A 20,564-nucleotide genomic window follows, 5' to 3' on the forward strand; every position below is an offset into this window, starting at 1 on the left:
GTATTAAATACAGGCATCAGCCATGTTTAGCAGTCTCTATAAACTTCCTATCAGTCTTACACAGTTTTACCTAGTACAGACACGTGTCAAGCAAACCCCATACTCATATTCTACAGTTATCATGAAATACTTATCATAATCAACAACAGTCACACAAATATAATAAACATAAACTGCATTTCTTCCCTTAAAACACGGATTGAAGTCGTCATAAACCCAGTCACTGCAGCAGTCATTAGTCAGTCATGAGTAAACAGGAAATGTCAATCTAAATAAGTCACAGGCATCTCATTTGCATAGACACAGACACACAGTCTCAAATTAACCTGCCTTCTGCTTTCTCAGTGGCAGACACAGTGTACATACAAACTTTCAAATTATATTACAGAGACGTCTGATAAATTAAATAATATTTACAAGGCCTTAAATTGCACAACCTACATAATTTAGACAAAATTTGAATTAACCCTCCAAGGGACAAACTCCAAGTTTTTGATCATCAATGACAGTCTCAGTTCCAAACTGTATCTGCTCTAATCCCTAAATATCCTAAGTAAATTTAAAAGCGTCCAACGCCCAAGCTCCAAGCTTTACTGCCCAAAAAGTGCAAACACCGTTCCAAACGGTCAACTGATCCAATCAGTAGCTATTTTGGACCGTCCCCAGTTGTCCACGATTGCCAATCGGACTATCCCGTCCAACGGAAAATCCTGAGCGCCCCAGGAAATTTGGGCGTCACCTCCGAACAATGCACTTTCTTAGAACTTCCCACAGTTCCGTTCTACAGAAATTTAATTATGTTTTTAAAGACATCCTATGAAACCACCAAACCGACTTTATTGATGTCCAAGCCCAGCTTTATATTCAATTATGACTGTATCACCATACACAGTTTCCAAATTACCTATAATCCTAAATTCAGTAGTCCAACTACTTTAAATTCTCTTTCCTTAGCAGTCCAACTGCATTTAAATCCTCGTAGCAGTCCAACTGCATTTCCTTAATCAGTACTGTCACTTAACCTTACATTATCATTACTTCAACTTCAATTCTCATGAGATTTTCACCAAAATCAAAACAGACCTTTACCAGTAATTTTCAGTGAGTAGACTTTTAATTTTGTCATAACCAATTCAGCACTGTTTGGAAATAATTCAACAGGTAGTGCCTTACCTTTGAATAAGCCGGCTTATGTCCACTCACTTCGACCACTGACTCGTGTCTGCCTGTTTGAGCACCTTGGACCCTCTCGGTCTCATTCTCCAACTTTTCTCCCTCAACCTCGGCCAATGCACCAAATGTTACGGGTTCGAAATTGAGGACGAGAGTAAAACAATGATGGTCCAGAAGAGGTCAATCAAACAATTGATTTTAATGAATACACGCAGCGTGGAGAGGTGCAAACTGCAAAACAGTTGTACATCTCTACCCAAAATACACTCTAGATTGCTTTTATAACATCAGGGTATTGTAACGCCCCTTCTTGCATTTACAAGCACATAATTTGCATGTACAGAACATTCATGTATTTTAAGAATTAAATGCAACATAGAGGTTCCTCCTTGTGGCATACTCTTCCGAACATGGTGATGACCTAAGGCCTTTGAGGTCACCATGGACTGGACATCCTTCCGTCACCTGTAACTAAGCAAACTCAAATACCACAAGAAGCTGAATACATTCAGGCCTTTGCTCAGCTACTATTTTACTGTAACAATATACTCAGCATATGAGTTATGATACATATATATTTAACTCAATCATTTTAAAGTAGTTATAACTGCACCTGTAATAAACATGTTAATATTTGATTATGATAACCCCTACAATATAAATTATAACATAATGCCAGCAGCTTCAATAAACGCTTTGATGAAATGATAATTAATGCAATGATAAGATGATGGTTATGTAAAATAATCCCTGTAATTCCACAACAGTTAGAGATGGTCATCTCACCTCTGAGCTTTGGTCTGGCTCTCATGTTCCCCACACAGAGTGCTTTTAGAGGGAGGGACTCCCTCCTCTCTGTCCTCACACTGATCCATGCTGCTCAATTCAGCTCACACACACTTTCTACCTTCACCTGCAGAGGAAACACAAATCATTCATGTGCACATCAACTGAGAGCTGCAGAGATCCTGTCTGATGTGTTGGACTAACATCCATCTGAGACACAGCTTTCATCAGTTCACTACAAAAAGTGTCACAGAGCCCAGTTCAGCCTCCAAATCCTCCATTACTGTAGTCCTACAAAGGTCAAACATGGCTGCAGAGAGCAGCTTTCTGTCAGTAACAATGTCCAGGACCAAGCTGACTGTAATCATGTGTCGTGCATCGTGTAGCACACATGGGGTAACGAGAAGCGATTAACACCTCACGACCAGCTCTTGATCAGCAATCACAAGAAAATCAAATCAAATCTGTTTGAAATCCTGGTCGCCCCTCGTGAAGGTATCGCACTGTTGAAGCAGCGCCAAGAGACGATTTAAAGCGGCCTGTCACACTGCGCACAAGTAAACACAGAAATGGAAGTGAAACAGACGGAGCAGCATCACGAGCGATGGAGGCACCAATTGTGGAACTTTGGCTCATGCGAGCCTTTTGTGTGACCTCACAAATGATCACAAACACAACATCCGTGAAAAGAGTTGGATGGACATCTCTGCTCAGTTGCAGCTGCCTGTAAGTCCATGTTCCTCATTAGCAATTTAGCAAAGTTGATGGTGGTTGTGTGTGAGTGAAAGACAGAGAGACAGATTTTGTGTTACAAGCTTCATGTTATGGACGCACAGTGTGAGCACTCAGGCCGCAGCAGAGCATCGGGCCGTATAGTGTGAGACCTGCATCGTGACCTATGAACTTCTAACCCCTGAGATTCGGTTGTTTGAGCATGAGCTGAATAACGCGACTGAAACACTCCCACAGTGTGTGCCCAGCTTTACAGAGAGTTCATCCTCTAACTGCTAGCAGCATTTAGTTACTCAGCAGATATTTAATCCTTATTATCTGCTCCTCTCACCTCTGTTTACCTCTGACAACAAGAACATTTAGCCAACAGTTTAGTCCCAGATAGCAAGGAAACATTGAAACAATGTTGAGTCAATATCAGGCGACGTCATTGAATCAACGTTGAAGTGTGACGTTGACCTAACGTCACTCTTGCACCCATTTTTAACGTTGAAACAACGTCAGGTTTTGATGTTGAATCAATGTTGAAACCTGACATTGATTCGACGTTATATTTTCTAATACTCTTGACATTGAAACAATGTCAGATTCTGATATTGAAACACTGTTGAGCTATGGTGTTGATTTTCCACCTCTTTGGGACAGTTGTTTTTTATTAAAACAACAGTTAAATCATGACTGGAAATCTACCTTTCTTTAGTTATTTTAACCAGTACTAAACTACTGCATGTTTCCATCAATACTTAAACCACCTAAACACATAATTGCACTTATTCCTCAAACTGGACACCCTTTATAAAAGTCAAATGTCTCACAATGTATCATGTCAATATTAATATCCTAAAATAAGAAAGCATTGCATGTGATGTAACAGAGAAAAAAAAAACTAAACAAAAAAAGGTCAATAGACATGTTTCGTTTGCTAAATACTTTATTAAAACACAGTTTTGTATTTACATTTATATTTTAACATAACTTTGTAGTTTTTACTCCGGGATGGGGATGGATGATGTGCGTCCTGCGCCACCCAAACGGTCGGGGGCGTATCAGAGCCATTTCTGCACTGCCTGTGCAAAGACAAACTCTGACATAGAGTTTGCACCTAACTGCTGCGTCAGGCCATCTAGGACAAAAATACACACACACACACACACACACACACACACACAAACAAAAAAAGGGAATTAGAGCACATGAATAAGCTCTTGTTATCTGTCTTCAGCAGGGAGAAAGTATGTAAACTCCTAGGCTGATAAACATGAAAGTCACCAGGCGTAAATCTGCAAACTGCCGCATTTGATTCCCAAAGAGCTATGAGTGGAAAAACTGATAAGTCTTAGCATGGTGTGCCGTGTATCCTTTAAAACAAAATAAACATGGGGTCCTCGGGCTGTACAAACTACAACCCGAGGACTAAACAAGCCAAAGACCAATGACTCCATCTCCAGATTAACCAGACATGAAAGTCTTGTTATTATAAAAGACAAAGTAATATAGTCTTGGCAGCCGGGGATCGGTCCGCCAGGGCCTCCGCTCCTGGCCGCCGCCCGACACACATTGCACCCGACCCCTATGGCGCCTCCTGCGGGTGGTGGGCCTGCGGGAGGATGGGCCCATGTCTCCTCTTCGGGCTGTGCCCGGCCGGGCCCCATGGACTAAGGCCCGGCCACCAGACGCCGCCCTCGGGCACCCTCCCGGGCCTGGCTCCAGGGCGGGGCCCCGTAACCCTATCCCGGGCAGGGTAAACTGTTCCCTCGATGTTCTTTTCATACGGGTCTTCTGAATCGCTCTTTGTCTGGTCCCTCACCCAGGACCAATTTGCCATGGGAGACCCTACCAGGGGGCAAAAGCCCCCAGACAACATAGCCCCTGGGATCCCTGTGACACACAAACCCCTCCACCACGATAAGGTAGCGATTCACGGAGAGGTCATGTCCCACCGGGAGGAGGCCCCGGGGCAGACCCAGGACGCGCTGGAGAGATTATATCTCTCGGCTGGCCTGGGAACGCCTTGGTGTTCCCCCGGATGAGCTGGAGGAGGTGGCTGGGGAGAGGGAGGTCTGGGCTTCTCTGCTTAGGCTGCTGCCCCCGCGACCCGACTTCGGATAAAGCGGATGAGGATGGATGGATGGATGGACAAAGTAATATAGCAAAAACCGGACATAGGAAATGTGAAACACACCCAGCAGATCAATCGATCCCTTTATTGTTCACTTTAGGCTCATAAAACTACAATAAATGGTAAAACTTACCAAATATGCATCTGCACAGCGCTGTATCTTTAAATGCCCTTTTTTGCTTCGTCTGGTCCTTTTGTTTTTTTCCCTGCCCAGTTTAGTACCGAGGCCAGCTCGTTTGTGATGGCATAAGCCATTACACGGCGGACTCGCACCTCCAGTGTGGTCCCTCCAATCAAGGCAAAACGTCTCACCTATAGACACATTTTAAGAGATGGAATTAGCGTGTCTCATGTCTTAAATGTGTATGCAAGTGCTTGTGTGTATGCCGTTGTTATGCATTTAAATCACATCTGACAGCTATTACACTTTATAGTTACAAAGTGTACATAAGCTTTATATACTTACCATTGCCTTATTTGCCTCTTGTGATTGAAGAGCTGCCTCTGCATTGTTTAGCTCCTCAATGTTGTGCAAGGGCAAATCCAAAGGGAGTACCCCAGCATCTACTGATCATTGGAGCCGGTATTGCGGATGGCTCTGACCTCCTCACGGAGTTCGTTAAGAGATCTCGTCTGGTCTGACAGCATCGTTAACATCTTTTGTGAGGTCGCATCTGTTTCAAAGAACAATTCCAGAAAGATTAATGGCTTATAATAGTGGCCTCACAGAGTCTCTGGAATCTACAGAAAAACAAATCACAACAAGATGACATTCAGGAGTATAAACTGGTGTTTTGAAGATAAGTGCACAATGACATTGTGATTCAGCTTTAAAACAACTTTAAAAGCATACCATCTATAGGGAAGGCCTCAACATCAGACTCTGCATGCTGGGGAGATTGTAAAGGTGTGTCATTTGGAGTGTTCTGCCGGAGTGGCGAAAGGTGCCGGAAGCTGGGAGGGGCATTATGAAGCCTGCTGTCAGTGGGCTGGGGGGAAGACTGCGGAGTGGTGAGGGCTGTTTAGAAAAAGATACATTTTTTAAAGTATTTAAAAATACAGACAACTTGTCCAAAAAGTTTCCATGTGTCACACACAGATATGTACACAGACACTAAACATTATTTTATTACCTGGTATTTTCACTCGAGGTGCCTGGGGAAACTGTTTTTTTGTGGGCTGCTCATCCTCAGACTCACTATACGTGTACAGGGGATTTGGTCTAAAGAAATAAGTAGAAAAAGTTCATAATTAATTACAAATGTGCTTTTGGCATATTTTTTCCTAAAGTTACAGTTTGATTTATAATAACACACACAGGAAACGGAGATGTGCAAGAAGGTGCAGTATACAAGGAATTTTTGAAGTGCACAAGTGTACATGGCTTTGCATTTTTAAAAAGTTTACAAACTTACACTTTTTGGACTATATTTTGTGGTTATATTGCAGTACGCAAGCATCACAGATATGTACAAAAGACAAGATTATAAATTCTTAACAATCAAAGATATGTTTGTGAATAAAAAAAGTTTTACTTGTGCTTTCTTTTATGACTGGTCTGAGTTTCAGCTTCGGACTGAAGGTCAGATGTATCACAGTGTTCACTTAGTCCTATGTGTGAAGGGACAGTTACTGTGTGTGTATATGTAAGCATTTAAACACTGAATATACTAAAATTAACAGTATTTTGTCTAAGGCTGCCATTGTAGGAATTCATGGCACCGAGACAAAAACGTGGCGCACAATGTGACATCAAAATTGGCGCAGACCTTTGACGCTGCGTTTCCTCTGTTTTTCTGTCCACACATAAATGCAAAAACGGAGTTTTCGAAAATATCCACCCTGGCAGGCGTTTTTACAAATCTGCATTTTCAGTGACCAAAAACGCCGTTTACGTGTGGACGAAAGGTGCAAACGCAATTGGTCGGTGAGCGTGCAACGTAAAGTTTGAATTGAGTGCGAATTGAAGCGGGTGCTCTCCAATCATTAAAAGTAACAAAGTCCTTGAACACATTTATACAGTTACCATTACGTTTATCAATCATATATCACAGATTTACAATTTTTTTTGTAGTACTAAGCAAGAGCGTCTGGGTCAAGCGCCGAGGCGACGGCAAGAACAAAGGAAACCTCGAAGCGTTAAAGCTAGCTTTGTAAGGGAATATAACGAAGAAATTATGAAACGAAAATGTTTTCTTTGTTGATAGACTTTGTTCGCAGTGCAATTTATTTGTTGCCGGATTGTAAGAAGTAGACACAATTTCGGGCTCCCACATTTTGTGGGAGCAACGTAAATAACAGTAAAAAACTTGTTAATGCACAACATTAACGAGTTTTTTTTTACTGTTATTCAAATGCAAACATGGAAATAACGAGTAGAAAAAAAATCATTCATTCTTACCTTATACTAATCGTGGTGCAGGCCAGTGCACTACATGAACTGATGCCTTCTCCGGTCAATTCCGCTGAGAGTAAATCAAATGTCCCGCTCTACTGTACAAGACAATGAATACCTGGGGGGATGTACCAATGTGAGAGGGGTGCTGCGGAATAGTCCAAGTGATCGCTGCTTTAATTTCCCGGTCAACTATACATAAATTGCACGTAGACACAATTTTTTAAAGCCGGTGAACTAGACCAAGTCATTGATAACAAATGAACAATAAATCTACTTTCTCTGGTACTTTATACCCCATCAGTTGCAATGCAATTTAATGCTCAACTACAAATCGATGGTTTTTGATGGTGACCGGAGCCGAATGATCGTCAACTATAAATAGACGTTTTCTCGATGTTGTTGTTGTCACCTGGTCGACTACAAATAGATCAAATATCAATGACAAAAAAACAACGGCAAATCAACATTGTTACAACGTCCCTATAGTAAGACCGTCGGTTTACCACAGTATTTCAACGTTGTTACAACATTGGCATTTCAACCCCGACCATATCCGACGGTTCGGATGAAAAATCAACATAGATTCAATGTCGTCTTGCTATCTGGGTAGTAATTATGGTTAACACTCCCATCACTCTCCCGTTCTCCCAGAGCTTTATTTTTGCATTATAACTTCCCACCCCCATTATAGTACTACCTGATAGCTTTCAATCTAGACTAAAACTTCTATTCAAAGAGGTTTTAACTTTAATTATTACTACAGCTATCAATATCTTTCAGTCGGGTGGTTCTCGACTTCTTTCTTCAACCTCCGGGGTTAGACTACCCTTTGGTCGTTGCACAGATCAGGGGATTATTCTGCCCCTTTTTTACTAAGATCTGTGTGTTTTGGGGTCACGGACGTGTCCCCCTTTTTTCCTCTGCCGCCGCGCACTGGCTCCAGTGATACCAAGTGTCGCCTTTGCCTCTCAGCTGGACCGCATGAGAGGTTCGAGTGGTCACCTCGAAAGGTCCCGTCCACCTCGGCTCGTCCCACTTTCGCTTATAGACCTTCAGCCACCCACTTCACCTCCGGCGTGGTCACCTCCTTCCCGGTCGGGTCTCCCACCTGTGTAGTGAAACTAGAGACAAGAGCTTTTAGTGCTTTAAACTGTTTCACATGTTCAGACACATTTGCCTCCTCTCTTAACTCTCTTACACCTGCTGCAGGGCCGGGAAACTGTCTTCCTGTCAGCAGCTCATATGGAGTAAATCCGGTGCTCTGATTAACGGAGCACCTCACACTCATCAGTGCTATGGGAAGAGCATCAACCCAATTCATGTTTGTCTGTGCACATATTTTTGCCACTTTATTTTTAAGATTTTTATTCATTCTCTCCACTTTTCCCTGGGATTGTGGGTGGTAAACTGTGCCATATCTATGTTGCAACCCCAACATACATTCTACCTCAGCGAGATCTCGATTTTTAAAGTGAGTGCCATTGTCAGATCTTACCTTCTCTGGAAATCCATGCCAGGGGACATAATGATTCACCAGACATTTGATCACCGTTTTACTGTCTTCTCTACGTGTTGGCCACGCCTCTGGCCAGCCGGTCAGAGCATCCACACACACCAACAGATATCTAAACCCTCGGACTATAGTTATCATGTCAGTGTAATCAATCACAATTTCCTGGCCTGGTCTTTCTGGCAAAGGAAACTTACCCATTTCTGGTTTCACGGTGGGCTTTGGATTATATTGTCCACAAATCAGGCAAGTTCTCACGTGTTCCCTTACCATGTTTTTCATGTAGGGATGCCACCAATGACACAAGTCCCTCTGCATTTGGGCTACTCCTACATGTCCTAGCCCATGAGCTTCTTTAATCTTCTCCTGAGCCATTTCTGCTGTGAGTGCTGGCCGCCCATCGGGTCCTCTCCACAATCCTTCTGATTGTACGGCCCCTCTCCCTCGCCACACCGCCTTTTCCTCAGGTGAGGCTCCTTTTTGCGCCTTTTCGATGTCCTCTCGTTGTTGGGCTGGCAGGTTTCCCCATTCCATACCCATACTTACCATTTGTTTTCCTTCTTGATAGCCTGCCACCCGTTTTGCTTCTTCGTCAGCTGCTCTGTTTCCTTTTGCCACCCAAGTGTTGGAATCGTCATGCCCTTTACACTTTATGATGGCCACCTCCAGAGGTTCTTTCAGAGCGTCCTCCAGCTGTCTCATCTCCTCCTCGTGTTTGATCGGTTTGTTTGAGGCTGTTCTAAATCCAGCCCTCCTCCATTGCCCCAGTTCCACGTGTGCTGCTCCAAACACATATGCTGAGTCGGTATAAATGTTAACTCTTTTTCCTTTGTCTAATCTTAGAGCTTCTATCACTGCAATAAGCTCTGCTCTCTGTGCTGACTGAGGTCCTTCTAGTGTTCCTGATTTCTCCACATGCAGCTGGTTTCCGACTCCTTTCACCACTGCATAGCCTGTTTTCAATCCTTCACTCTGATCCCTAAAGCAACATCCGTCTGTGAAATAATCATCTGCCTCATTCATCGGTTCTGTTCTCAAATCTGACCTCACTTTCTCCTCAACCTCTACTATTTGTGCACAGTCATGAGGTGTCCCCCCTCCCATCTGGTCTGCCATGTTGATCCCTTCATGTGTGAAGGTCAAATTTGGAGACTCCAGAATCTTAGTCAGTCTCTGTTGTCTCAGTGGGGTCATTGTGAAAGCTTGTGAGTTCACATAGGCCACCACACTGTGTGTGGTTAGCACTTTCAGTGGGTGTCCTTTCACAACATGTGCCACTTTCTGAATTATTTTTGCTACCCCCGCCGCATGCTGTGTGCACGTGGGGTGTCGCTTTTCCATGTTATCCAGGCCAATGCTGATATACATCAGCACACGTCTCCTTCCCCCTTTTTTCTGAAACAAAACTCCATTCACCACTCCATTTGTTTCAGAAACATCAACAAAGAAATCAGAGTTATAATCGGGGATTGCTAAATCTGCAGCACGAGACAGGGCCTGTTTTAATTCAATGAAGCGCATTTCAGCTTCAGTGGTCCAGTTAAGAGTGTCTGTGAGATCCCTCATGCCATGTTCTTTCACCAAATCCCTCAAAGGTTTGGTTTTGCCCACATAGTCAGGAATGTAGTGTCTACTGTAACCTGTAAGTCCAAGAAATGACAACATTTCTTTAACAGTCCGTGGCTGGGGGTGGGACATAATTGTTTCCCTCTGGGATGCCAACATGCCCACCGTCTGCATCGCCACCACACGACCTAAAAATGTAACTTCAGTTCTGACAAGTTGAAGTTTGTCTCTACTTACTTTAAAACCTGTTTTGGCCAGCTGACGAAGCACAGTCATTGTCGCTTGAAAGCAAGCATCAGCTGTTGTAGCAGCAATCAGCAGGTCGTCCACATACTGGATCAGTGTTTATCCTTCAGGCAATACACATGGAGAAAGAGCATTTTTAAGTACCTGATTGAAAATCCCAGGTGAAAGGGCAAAACCCTGAGGCAACCGAGTGTAACGCAGCTGCTGGCCCCTGTAAGTAAATGAAAAAATATCTCTCAACGATGGATGCAGAGGGAGACAAAAGAAAGCATTTGCCAAATCTATGCATGTGAACCACCGCTGGTCTGGAGATAAATTAGTCAAAGCTGTGTAGGGATTTGGTACAGGTACTGTTGGTGTCTTAAGGACAGCTTTTATTGCCCTAAGGTCATGTGCCATGCGATACTTGCCCGTGCCTGATTTTTCAACTGGGAGGATTGGAGTGTTCCATGCAGAGGAAGACGGCTCCAGCACACCCACCTGCAGCAGCCCTGAAATTGTTTCTGCAATGCCATTTTCTGCCTCTGGACTGTGTCTGTATTGTGAACGCCAAATAGGGGTGTTATCTTTCAACTCAAACGTGACGGGCGAACAATATGTTAAACCCACATCAGTGGGACCTTTAGACCACAGAGTATCAAGGAGTTCAGCTAGGCCTTTAACAGCTTCCTCATGATCTGATTTCTCCCTGCCATGTGTTCGTTTTAAATGTTTGTGTTCTAAAACACTCTGATCAGTGGCCATCACAGAAATCCGATACGTTTTACAACTTGGTGAATATGAGACATCAGTGAGTTGTGTTTGCTGCCAATCTGTGGCCCGTATGGCTGCTCTCACCATTGGGCCTAAATCTTTAGCTTGATGACCCTCATGTATTGCCAACGACACGTGGGGAACTGCTTCATCTCCCATTCTATACCAGCTCATTTGATCTTCAGGGGAGTGCAACAAACGCTGCCACTCCAGCCGAGCCAACATAGATCTCCTGAGATTTAAGCTCCCAAGTTTTCTCATCTAAACACTCATAAAATAGATCTTCAAACCACACAGCATGCTCGCGATCGTAAAACAAGGTCACGTGGTAGGGGTCACGCGGGGGTGAATGAACAGACATGGACATTATCCAGGGGCGCCAGAGTTGGTACTGTGCCAGAATGCCATCTGATGTGGTCAGTCGCGCCCAGTAAATCTGTGCTGTGTGTTCACAGTCCTCTGATAACAGCCACTGTCCCCTCATTCCTGATTGCAAACAGGACAGCTGTGTTCCATCTTTCAAAGTCACTGTTAATCCATCAGCTCCACACATGATAGTAGCTCCAAGCTTAATGAGCAGGTCCCTGCCCAAAAGATTAACTGGAACTTGTGATGAGACCACGTATGAATGTGTCAAGGACTGCCGTCCTAATTCAGTCTTTAAAGGGGCAGTTACTGGCAGGGTCATGGGTACCCCAGAGAAGCCGATCACACTGATGTTGGTGTCTGACAGTGGGATGTCTTCAGGAGCAGTACGAATGGTGGAATATGTTGCTCCTGTGTCCACTAAAAAGGGCAGGTTATGTCCTTGAACCCTCAGTGGCACCAGGGGGTCTGCCCCTCCCCCTATGCCTAGGCCTCTCTGTGGGGTGTGTCAGTATTGTTCCTGCTGCCAGTACTCCACTGGATATTGCCCTGGAGGAGCCATTTGTGGATTAGGAACAGAATATTGTCCGCGCCCCCTTGTGGCGGGTTGTGGCTGGTAACCTGGTTGTGGTGGTGCAGGGCACTCTCGAGCCCAATGTCCAGTCTGACCACAGTTAAAACACACAGTTCCAGGCACATATCGACCCCCTCTTGGCGCACCCCTTTGTCTGCCCATGCCGCCGCCTCGTCCCCGTTGACCACCACGTGAACCCCAACTTCCTCTACCGACCCCACGGCCACCCCAATTTGGTCCCTGCGCGGGTCCCTGTGTGTCGGCTGGAAAAACATTAGGATCTAAATCTGTACCCATTTGTTGATAACCTTGCGCCACCATTGCTTTTACTGTTTTATCTTCCTTTTTTTTATCATTTGCTTTTTGTCTCGCTTCACCCGCTTCACTTAGCCATAACTTCATCATGAGCTTTCTGCAGGCGATGCACCAGATGTTTCTCCCACACGTGAGACTCCGCCCCCTCCATGTCGGGGTTATCCAACATGGCCACTCTGACCTGCTCGGGCACACCTTTTAACACAGCTTCTCTGAACCACAATTGTTGCATCCCTTCTCTACCAGGATGCTGGCCAGTTCTAAGGGCCCACGTGGCTTTAGCCTGTTCAATGTACTCCCTTGGAGTTTGATCAGGCTTCCACAGCAGCTTCAAAATCTTAGCAGCATTTGGAGTGGGATATTTTTCACGTAATGCATCTGAGATCACACTCACAACACGACAAAATGGGGTGCTATCAACCATCAATGCTGTGCCTGCTATCTTCTCTATGTCATCCAGAGCTGTGCCTTTGACACATCTGGCAACCACAGCTCTGAAATCTCCCAGAGCCAATTGAACACCTGTTGTTGCTCTATCAAACTCTCTCAGCCACCCCGCACCTCCGTCTGTAATCGGAGGTAATAATTCTGTCAATGCAGTAACATCTCCCATTCCGTATGGCTTGTATTTCATTTGACCCCCAGTGGTCACCACCAGGGGGAACTCACCAGCTAACTCAAGATTGTCCTTATCTTCCTGACTCCGACGCACCATGGGGTGAGGTATGGTATACTACTCTGCCTCTTCCTGCTTTCTCTCTAGCTGCCCTATTGTGAAAGGCCCCTCCTAGCTCTGGCCCTGCTTCAGGGCCTTGCTTCCCACAGCCACCCACTTGAATGTTGTCATCAAGGGTGCCAGATAACCATCCCTCGTATGCGTCCTCAGAAGGGCCGCACACCTCACCTTTCCCTACCTGTGGTGCAACAACTACTCCACTCCCTAAATCATCATTAGACATTTTATATCTTTGCTCTAAAGTTGATATAACATTTTCAACCAGCCGCACAGCCCTGTCTTCTTCACTCTCTTCCTGCTGAGGTGACTGTTTCATGGGCGGGGCTTGTGCTCCGCCACAGGCTCCCTCCTCACCGACAAAAGTGGAATTTCGGTTTATTATTCCACTCTTCGGTGTTGGAGTTGCCGTTTGGACTCTTTAGATATTTCACAATCTACATAGCCGCCTGTAACCTCTAAGACTTGGCCATCCCCACCAGAGAGACAGCCCTGCTCTACTCTCAGCACAGGATAGAGGGGGCGGGGGCCTGATAGGGAGGAGGGGAGCTAATGAGTGATGACTTCACCGGAAGCCGGCAGCATCAGCTTATCAGGCTCCTCCTTTCGCTCCCTCATCCAATGCTCCACCCTCTGACATGTCACTGCCCACCTGGTTACGCCGGCTCTCTCCTCCTGCACTTCCTGCAACTGGCTCTTCAGCCTCCGACTCCCCCAAAGAGAGGCCTCCTCTATCTCTGCACTAATCTCCTGCTCTTTCTCCTGCCGCTTCTGTGCTACTCCCAGAAGCACTTTAGCCAATGAATCTCGTAAATCTCCACTCACTCCTTCTTTATCACACAACTCTTTGATCTTTGTTGCCACCGCTGCAACCTCTGATTTTTTCTCGGACGCATTCCCGGGTCGCATGACCCGCAGCGCCCTCAACAACTCCTCTCTCTGCTTGTCAAAAGTTTTCCACTCACCCAGCATTTCTCCTTTTTCTATGTCAGATTTAAGACCCGACATATTCACACCGCCACACACTACTTACACTCTCTTTTTCTGGGTTGTTACTCTTTCTCGACGTTGTTATTGTCACCTGGTCGACTAAAAATAGATCAAATATCAATGACAAAAAAACAACGTTAAATCAACATCATTACAATGTCCGTATAGTAAGACCATCGGTTTACCACAGTATTTCAACGTTGTTACAACATTGGCATTTCAACCCCGACTATATCCGACAGATCGGATGAAAAATCAACATCATTTCAATGTCGTCTTGCTATCTGGGAAGCCACAAAAGATGCTCACACAGTTTAGACAGTTTAGCATCAAATGTTCTAGTGAGTTAGCTCCCAGCTATCTAGCAAACCATCTAAGTAGCAGACCAGCTGATAAGCGAACCGGCTAACTAGCACACCAGCTTACTAGCACACCAGCTGACTAGCGAACCGGCTAACTAGCACAGCAGCTAAATAGCAGAGCGGCTAACTAGCACACCGGCTATCTAGCAAACCAGCTAAGTAGCAGACCAGCTGAATAGCGAACCGGCTAACTAGCACACCGGCTAACTAGCACACCAGCTGACTAGCAGACCGGCTAAGTAGCACACCAGCTTACTAGCATACAAGCTGACTAGCGAACCGGCTAACTGCAGCCACAGGCTGAAGGACGATTAAAGTGGTAGTGGAGATATCAGGGATGACACTGGTGTGTCTGATTCACTCTTTAGCACTCCGGTCACTCCGGTGTGTCAGCCAGAACACCACTGAAGGCCAAATGATCCCAGCGTGTGGAATAAAAAGCTTAAGGTTCGGTTTGAGGCACTTTATTTTTTCACTGATTGATTCTTCTGGCTGTGATCATGTGTGTGGTTTCTTACAAAAAGGAAGTACACAATACAAATACATGACAAATAAGATGAATAGATAAATTACATATCCAGTTAGATGCATACGCCAGTATAGCTAACATAACCATAAATAACAGGGGTGTCAAACTCAAATACACAGTGGGCCAAAATTCAGAACTGGAACAAGGTCGCGGACATTAATATTTATTGAAAAAAAATTCTTCCTTCAGATTTAAGAATGAATCTCTTCTACCAGTAGGCCAGCTCTAATAGTAATTTGGTATGGCTTCGCGGGCCAAATGTAATTAGGCTGCGGGCCAAATCTGGCCCGTGCGCCAGAGTTTGACACCTATGATATATAAGGACAAAGATCATAGTACTATAATGCAGTAATGTTAAACACAAAGGTGTAAATCTACGTAAATCTGTCCTATTAGTGATCAGAGTACTGTAGTATACTTCTACTACATACACTATACAAACTAAACGACATTAGTGTGACTTTAAGTTACCATCAGTACAGATGAACTGATGGTAGTTGGACAAAATAAAGGCTTTGCAATTATTGTCAAGAGCTTCCGGTTAAACTAAGATCAGCTGATTACCTCATAACAAATTGTTTGCTATAGAATGCAGCTCCCACTCTTCATTAATATCATGTAATACCACGCCCAGTAGTCTCCAGAGAGACCAACAGCTGGTCCACGTTGTAGCGCTGTGGCTTTCGTAGTCTCTCCTTTTTCTACAGCTCATGTCTTCTTCTTGTGATGCTGCGTCTTGAGGGTCATACATGCCGTCATTTGTTGATCCTAAGAACGCTCCTCAGACCGACTTCTTCAACAACACTAATCGGCCTGCAGTTTGTAGCTACTCACTTCACTGTGGCGTTTGTTAGCTTGTCTTTATTTGGATTATCTAGACTTCTCCCACAAGCTGATCCAACGTAGTGTGCCCAAGCCTCCCACCGCTGTTTGTTTGGGTGGTTTCTTTGCTGCCATCAACAGCGTGTAATGCATTTAAGTGATACTTCAGACATGAAGCACTCTGTGATAAAAAACTCAACTTTGCTTCCAGATAACTTTAGTTGTATCAACACCGCCTCCTGGAAAAGTTTAAAATGTCCATGTCAAAGAACTGTATGTATGTGAGCGCTGCAGTAGTATTAGGCCCACCCTCAATGCTCTCATTGGCTGAGATGCATAATGACGCCCATTTCAAGCCAGCACTGGTCAACATCCCTCCTGTGACCCATGGCTTTTATCTTCAGAGCCAGTGAGCACTTTTACAATAATCATGATTTTAAACACTGTGCTAATGTGCAATAAAATAATTGATGGTGTTAATCAGTTAATGAGTTAACGAGATAATAACAGGTTAACTTGCACTAATAATTAGACTTTGATGACAAAGTGATGTGATCTCCATGTTTCCTTTGTTGGACTGTGGGCGAATTTAGTGAAATGATGTTTAAAGGTCTCCTTGTTCTGTGAGCGTGCACAGATCCTGAAGCAGAAAGCCTGCGTTAACAGAGAAATGACCATCACTGTGATGATGCTCATCATCTCTGATGATGCTCATCATCTCTGACTGGGATTTGAGGTTTTGTCAAAGCAGCAAAGAAAGCCTGGCTATGTTGGACTGGGTGTGGAAGCAGCTCCCAGTTTGAGTTCAGGAGACAGACACCCTCTCTACTTTGAAGATCAGCTTCAAACTTTCCTTTTTCATAAAGCTTATAGTTAGAGCTGGATCAGGTGACCCTGAACCATCCCTTAGTTGTGCTGCTATAGGCTCAGGCTGTTGGTGGACTTCCCATGATGCTCTGCTTTCTTCTCCACACCCCTCTTTTCACTCATGATGCTTTTATATGTCACTACTGCATGTCCTTATCTTTTGTCTTCTCTCTCCTTAGTTTGTGTTTTGTTCTTGTCTCTCTGAGCTCATCTCTTCTCTTTCCCCTCACCCTGCAACCAGTCATGGTAGATGCTCCTCCTGGAGCCTGTTTTCACTGGGAGGATCTTTGTGTCAAAGGGAGTTCTTCCTTCCCACCATCACCAAGTGCTGCTCACAGTGGATTGTCTGATGGTTGGGGCTTTCTCTCTAATATTGGAGGCTGTTAACTTACACTGTTAAACAGCTTGAGATGTTTTGTGTGTCTCCAGTCTGTCAGGTTGTCTGATCACAAAGGAAGGCTGTACTTCTCTGGCCTCAGCTCTGGGTTCCAACCCCTCCCATCTGAGAGAGCTGGACCTGAGCTACAATCATCCAGGAGACTCAGGAATGAAGCTGCTGTCGGCTGGACTGAAGGATCCAGGCTGGAGACTGGACACTCTCAGGTATGGAGAGAATAGAGAATAGAGCATAGAGAGAATGTGGGCCACCGTGCCTCAGGGGGTTGGGAAGGGCACCTGTAACCGGAAGGTCGCCGGTTCGATCCCCGGCCTCTCTGTCCTGGTCATTGTGTCCAGTAGGCCCTTACCACCTACTGGTGTTGGCCAGAGGGGCCGATGGCGCAACATGGCAGCCTCACTTCTGTCAGTCTGCCCCAGGGCAGCTGTGGCTACAACCGTAGCTTGCCTCCACCAGTGTGTGATTGTGAGCGTGAATGAATGATGTCATTGTAAAGCGCTTTGGGTGCCTTGAAAAGCGCTATATATCCAATGCATTATTATTATTAATGTCTGATAGAGGAGGAAGAGCTGGAAACATTTCCTGTGTCCTTCACTCACTTATGTTTGTTTACTGCAGATGAGACATGAACAATCACACATGCAGGAATATTTTCAGGGACAGACACACTAGTCTAACTGGATAGTACATGGATATTTATGTAGGGGGTCTCCAAGGAGTCTGTTTGCAGGAACATCTAGGTCACAGGTGTACCTGAGATAGATGCCACTGTGTACCTAATAAAGTGTCAGCCATGTGTATGTTTCCCATGCTGTATGTCCACAGTGATAGTGACAGAAGGATGAAACAAGGCTGTGAATCATTTCAGTCTGTGTGTGTGACAAAGAGGCAGACAGGAGCAGCTAATATTTGGAAATGGAACTCTACATTCACAGCTGAATTTACAATAAATTTATTCTCAAGTGCACAATTAGCATCTAATGCTAATACTGTTTTCCCTTGCTTTCTACAACTTGAGCAGCTATTGCTATGTAAGCCACTTTGCTCTGCTAAGGATTTGTGTGACCATGATAGAAACTCTGATAAGCTAATGCTGCTAAGCTAATGCTGTTTATGGGCCCTGTTAGAATCAATATTTCAGTCTCATTCTTTTGTTTGAGAACAATATTAACGTTTCACATCATTATAACATAAGAGAAAAGGGTATTAGCGTTAGCTACTAATGCTTATTCACCTCAAATTAGCTTTAGCTGCTAATGGGAGCCTACTTAGCATAAACCCTTTACATCGTTATAATGCAAGGGAAAGGGCCACTCATGGCAGCCTATTTAGCATTAAGGTCACATCATTATAACAAAAGAGAAAAGGGTATTAGCATTAGCTACAAGTGCTTATTTACTTCAAATTACCGTTAGCTGCTAATGGCAGCCTACTTAGCATTAACTCCTCCCTAATATGCTTGTCCTGCTAGACCTTAGTGCAGCGTTCGATACTGTTGACCATAATATCCTATTAGCGCGATTAGAACATGCTGTAGGTATTACAGGTACTGTGCTGCAGTGGTTTGTATCATATCTATCTAATAGACTCCAATTTGTACATGTAAATGGAGAGTCCTCTTCACCCACTAAGGTCAATTATGGAGTTCCACAGGGCTCAGTGCTAGGACCAATTCTATTTACATTATACATGCTTCCCCTAGGCAGCATCATTAGAAGACATAGCATAAATTTTCACTGCTATGCAGATGACACACAGCTCTATCTATCCATGAAGCCAGGTAACACACACCATCTTGGTTAGATACCATCTTAGAAATATGGTATATAACCAAATTCTTACTGTGGATGGCATTAGGCATTAAAACTGCTTTCTTCCATTTGCGCAACATCTCTAAAATTAGAAATATCCTGTCTCAGAGTGATGCTGAAAAACTAGTTCATGCATTTATTACTTCCAGGCTGGACTACTGTAATTCACTATTATCAGGATGTCCTAAAAACTCACTAAACGTTTTCAGCTAATCCAAAATGCTGAAGCAAGAGTACTGACAGGGACTAGAAAGAGAGTATATTTCTACTGTTTTGGCTTCCCTTCATTGGCTTCCTGTTAAATCCAGAATTGAATTCAAAATCCTGCTCCTCACATACAAGGTCTTAAATAATCAGGCCCCATCTTATCTTAATGACTTTGTAGTGCCATATAACCCTATTAGAGCACTTCACTCTCGCTCTGCAGGCCTATTTGCTGTTCCTAGAGTATTTAAAAGTAGAATGGGAGGCAGAGCCTTCAGTTTTCAGGCCCCTCTTCTGTGGAACCAGCTTCCAGTTTGGATTCGGGAGACGGACACTATCTCTACTTTCAAGATTAGGCTTCAAACTTTCCTTTTTGCTAAAGCATATAGTTAGGGCTGGACCAGGTGACCCTGAATCCTCCCTTAGTTATGCTGCAATAGACGTAGGCTGCCGGGGATTCCCATGATGCATTGAGTTTTTCCTTTCCAGTCACCTTTCTCACTCACTATGTGTTAATAGACCTCTCTACATCAAATGATATCTGTTATTAATCTCTGTCTCTCTTCCACAGCATGTCTTTATCTTGTTTTCCTTCTTTCACCCCAACCGGTCGCAGCAGATGGCCGCCCATCCCTGAGCCTGGTTCTGCCGGAGATTTCTTCCTGTTAAAAGGGAGTATTTCCTTCCCACTGTCGCCAAAGTGCTTGCTCATAGGGGGTCATGTGAATGTTGGGTTTTTCTCTGTATTTATTATAGTGCGCTCTACTGTACAATATAAAGCGCCTTGAGGCGACTTTTGTTGTGATTTGGCGCTATATAAATAAAATTGAATTGAATTAATATAATGCTAATTTACATCAAATTAGCATTAGCTGCTCATATTGTTATAAGGAAAGAGAAAACGGTACTAGCATTAGCTGATAATAATTATTCACCCCTAATTAGTTAGCCCCTAATGGTAGCCTACTTAGCATTAGTTACCATTATGGGATAATGCTAATTCACATCAAATTAGCATTAGTTAATAACGGTAGACTTTGTATCATTACCTACTGTCATTCTTACAAAGCAAACAGTATGAACATTAGCTGTTAAAGCTTTTTCATCTCAAATTAGAATTAGCCACTAAAGCCGTATTGTTAAAAAGTAAGAAAAAACATTGTTAGCATAAGCAGATAATGCTAATTCACCTCAAATTAGTATTAGCTAATAACGGCAATCTACTTAGCATTAGCTGGTCACATTGTTATAAAGCAAGAAAATATGGTATTAGGATTAGCTGCTAATTGCTATTGACCTAAAATTAGCATT

At 44.0% G+C, this 20,564-nt stretch overlaps 1 pseudogene; it reads right to left on the reverse strand.

Moving 5' to 3' along the window:
* Positions 1 to 8,102: 8,102 nt before the first annotated feature.
* LOC120435292 lies at positions 8,103 to 12,498 on the reverse strand (annotated as a pseudogene).
* Positions 12,499 to 20,564: the final 8,066 nt, after the last annotated feature.

This window comes from Oreochromis aureus, linkage group 3 (assembly GCF_013358895.1).
Source record: "Oreochromis aureus strain Israel breed Guangdong linkage group 3, ZZ_aureus, whole genome shotgun sequence".
NCBI lineage: Eukaryota > Metazoa > Chordata > Actinopteri > Cichliformes > Cichlidae > Oreochromis > Oreochromis aureus.